We start from the raw sequence: 4954 nt of genomic DNA on the forward strand, positions 1-4954 counted from the left end.
ATCTCGTCCCTGAATGTATTCTGGTAGGGTTTGAAACGCATCATCCTGAAATGTTTAATGTACAGTACAATGATCAGGCATATTGAACCTTGCTTGCCTTTGAAGTATTTGGTGTATCCAAAGAGATCATTTCATGGGTGATTTTCTTTTTCTTTTTTAGTTCTTCATTTAGGCGGACACAACTTTATTCTGGACATGAAGTTACTGTACATACATTTTGTGTGATGATGTGACATAAATGTTGGGGAAATTCCCTTTGTACTGGAAAAAGATAATTAGATCTACACTTATTTTTTTTAAAGCCTTAAAAAGTTTGAATCAGTTTGTAAAACCCTGAGTATTATGATACTAATGAAGAAGATATGTGGATAAGAATCTGTTTTCCATTGTGGAAAGACTTCTCACTGAATGCCTTCCTCCATGTGTTGAAGTGTAAGCTGTCTACTCATGTTACAGGCTTTAACAACTGCTTTAACTAGTCTGTTTTTTTATTGTTAACCAGTTGTTCATGGACCTTGCTGAGCTCTTCATACATAGTTACCTCACCTACCTTGACTTCTTGCACACTGTTAAAAGTTTGAAAATGTGCTTCCTGGGGATATTCTGATTATTCAAACATCATTTAATTGAAATTCCAAAAGTTGGAATTAAAGTATTTGCTTACATAAATTGGCATTTACAAACTTTGATTTATTTGCCGTACTCGGGCTTTTTTAATCATTTCACTTGCCAAAAGAACATTTAGTTGTGATATTGTGCATCATAAGAGAAAATGGAACAGGTGATTCACACGCATGTCCACAATGTTCTCGCTTTGCTTGAATGATAACTTTACAAAAAGATAAGGCCTGAGAACATTTGACGTTGAATACATTTGGACCCTGAGGTTATTTAGTTCAAATGAAATATGAGGAGTGAGTACTTTGAATTAATTAATTTTGCCTGCCATTTTTATTCTTTTAGCTTGATTGCTACATTTGCTTTATGCTTTATTATAATTTGGTTCTTTAGTAGATGTCAGTCTGACACACAAATCTAAATGAAAAGCATTTTCAAATCATTTTGAGCACAACGGTGCAATGTAAAGCGGTACACAAAAAGCCTGCATCATTATTACAGTTCTTCCTTGCCTCTTTGCATAATATTTGTCATACAATTAATGGCAGTGTCTAAATATGCAAAGCACTGAACATGCTTGGAGGCAAAATTTCCGAAAAGATTGGGCTTATATAATAATTTAAGTTATAGAGACTGTGTTGCACACGCATTAAGTAAGTGTTGTAGGTGAGTGTCCGCCCCATCCCAACAAAAAACAAAAACGGTACATACCTATGGTGAAATGTGTTTTCCCCCCATGTTGACGAAGCATGCATTGAACCTTTTGATGAAGACGACATAAAGCTGAAGTCGGATCTCACATCCTCCTCTGGCAGTCTGTTTAAGTCCTCTGCTGATAATATGATGCTTCTTGCCATAGGCCACATACAGCTGCCAGACACTAAGACTTAAGTCCCAGCTAAATCCCCTGACGGTGCTTGTAATGTGGCACACAGTTTTGAAGGAAATGATGACTGTGTTTATAAAAGATCTTGCCAGTTAGCAAAGCTTCATTGAGTTTACAGAATTGTATGGAGGCTGGCGCTCGGAGGCCAACACAATTGAACATGTGTGCTGAGTTTAGTGCCGCAACATGGCGAAGACCTAAAATTAAACATGTTGGTCTACTCGTGGAGTCGCAGTGGTACCGATTCTTGCAGCTCATTCAGGTTCATGCCTTGTAATGTAACAACTTAAGGTGAATCTGTGTATTTGGAATATTCTTATCTCTGCATGTCGATCAATGGTTTTTATTATGCATAAACTTTGTATAATTGCAAAATGATATGACTTTCTCCCGATCTAGAAAACATCAATTCTACTAAATTGGGTTTGTTTTAAACCAGCCTGCATCACACAACCCTGTATGTATTTAACTCTGAACTGTTCTTTGTGTACAGATGTACCTTTTTCAAATAAGGAATTAATGAAGAGTTTATTTTAATTTTATGTTTTTCATATTTTCCCATGATAGCGAATATGCAAGCCTTTCATACCTGTATGTTTGGGGACAAGAATGTATGGCTTTTATATTATGTAGTTCTGGAAACACAATGGGGTCTAAATGCTGTATTATGACAACAGTGTAATGCTGTAAATGGCGATTGTATGTAAAGTGCCAACAAACGCACTAATTCATAAGAAACTGGTGATTCACTCACTCTCAATGTGCTAAATTTTGAAACATTCACTTTTACATAATGTCATCACTATGATTATGATTATTAAATTCCAATGTTTCACTGAATGTAGTCTGAATGGTGTGTATTGTTATTTTCCACACACTCACTGTAAATGCACACTTCTAAATCCTCTAGCATGGTTATATATTCATTTTCACTTTGTTTGTTTATTAACAGGATTACGCAAAAACTACTCAACTGAATTCCATGAAATATAGTGGAGGGTCGGGGCATGACCCACATAGGAACCCATTAAATTATAGGGAAGATACAGGAATGTTTTTACACTTTCTTTCATGTAGATATAGCATTTTCCACATTTTCCTTGAGTCAGACAATAATTCATGGCTCTTGATGGAAAAATCTGGCATGTATAGAGGGGACTGATATTTATGAGTATGTGCAGTTTGGTGCAGATCCAAATAAAAATCTGGACCTAGTGAATTTAAATGCGGTCTCACAAAGTGGCTGTTGGGCCTTGGCAGAAGTTTGCAAATACAGAGAGCCCTTCTGGTTGTTATTCTGTCTTTTTCTTTTAAAGCTAAATACAATTTTAAATACAACAAATACTGAGAGCCATTCTGTTTGTTATTCTGTCTTTTTTTTTTAAAGATAAATACAATTTTAAACAAACATGAATTGATATCAGGTCCTTACATTCTGCAGCAGATCTGGTTGATCAAAAACTTTGTGGAAATATTATGCAAAGTAGATTTTTAAGGATAAATTACAAGCCAATGAGATCATTACCTATTATCTCATTTATAGAATGATTCGTTTCACCGTGCTGGTTCATGTCCCGCTTTTGTTTCCTACCTGCTCCGAGCAGCTCCTCCATTTGCCCTGAAGAAATTCCCATGCCTTACTGTCAAAAGGGGAGAAGTGTCATCGTTTGACAACTGAGTAGCAAGATTGCTTGTTAAAACTCCACTCTAATTTCCCTTTGTGTGCAACAAGACTGTGTGAAATCTGTTGGGACGATAAACACTTGTCTTGTTTACCAGCTGATGCTTTTGTGGCTTGGACTGCTTCTCTGTCACGTTGCCACACAGCAGGTTAAAACATGACCTCTCTCCTGCCACCTCCAATGAGTAGTCCCTGAAGACGTGCGCCTCCTCAGCGGAGCAGCTGCCACTGCTCGCCACGTCAGATCTCCTGATAGAAGAAGCACAGCTGTGGTTACCATGGATACTGGGCATATACAAAATTACTCAAAGCATCGATCCTTTTATGAAACACACTTTGAAAGGTAAACGTGACTGAGACAGAGCAAAACCACCTGTGCTGAGTTGAATTACTGGATTAAAATTTTCCATGAGGCTAATCCAAGTGTCGGTAACATTTTGAGCCATACTCGAATTTAATTTAAAGATATATCTGCCTAGCAACAGAATTGGCTACATCAATCATGATTAATTTTTTATCTTAGTGTGTTAACTTATCTGTCTTGGGAGACACTAACCACAATTAAGTCTGTAATTGGGCTTTATGTACGTGTCACCTGTTGTATTCATAAACTAATTGGCATACTCCTTACACATTCATCAGCATATTGAATTTCACAGGTCCCAGCTTTTGTATGGCAGTGGCACGTGCCATTTGAGGGCCTGCTAGCCGAAAGCCCATTAGTTCCTGGTGCATTATATCATATTGCGGTAATTTGAGGAAATATCCAACAAACGTGTTATGTAAGATTCTGTGGGTGCAGAAGGGCCCACGCGTGCCAGAGAGGGCCACCCACAGGTCACCTGTACTCCCCTTTAAATATGGATGGGCGTCACAGCAGGGATCAATGTCACCCCGCACGCGTCTGTGAATGGAAGCGCCTCAGGCAATCATGAAGAAACCTATATGAAGAGAAGTTCAGCAGATGGATGAGGTGTTTTTCGGGGAAAAACCAGACCTATCTGGGCAGCTGGGCTGAACTTGTAGAATGATCGGGGGCCAGATGTCAAGGTTAACCCCTCGAATTCCCCAGAGTACGAGACCCCACCCATTCATCCGACGCAGGACTCTTTGTTGGATAGTTGACTAATCTGAATAGGTGCTTGGGATAAATCAGGTGTCGAACGTGCTGCAGATCCTGGCGTCGTGCATTGTATTGATGGCATTGTCTTCCTCTGATAGCCGCCACGCGTCTGGTATCAGGTGAACAAAGCCAGATGACAACCAGAGGAAAGAGGGAATCTGTCAACACTGAGCAGCCGACCAGGGCGAAGGATACAGACTTCACATTTAACAGAGATGTACAGTCACAGTTCATACTGCACTGAAAAATAATAAGCAGAGATGTATTTGAAAGCTGTTGTTACTAACATTGAAATTACAACTTTTTCTATTTGCTTAAACACACTATACAAGGCCAATACAAGGACACGTTTCAGGCCAGGGAATCCTTAGTACAATCAGCAGTGTGGTGTTGGTAAATTAAATTGATTTTTAACTAGGTAAGTTAACTACAAAGGAGCGTTAGGAAAAAGCATAGGAAACAATTTCTTTTTTAATTTTCAATCTTGAGAATTATCTTAAATTTTAAGGAAAAACATGAAATTTCAAGTCAAAGTTTTAAGAATATATCAAACTACAGCACACTACAAAATACACGGTACAGATAAATTAATTAAAATGTACTCCTGAAGTGATTTTAGTAACAAGGAAATTCTTTCTCTTTTATG

Source organism: Limanda limanda, chromosome 15 (assembly GCF_963576545.1).
Source record: "Limanda limanda chromosome 15, fLimLim1.1, whole genome shotgun sequence".
Classification (NCBI taxonomy): Eukaryota; Metazoa; Chordata; class Actinopteri; order Pleuronectiformes; family Pleuronectidae; genus Limanda; species Limanda limanda.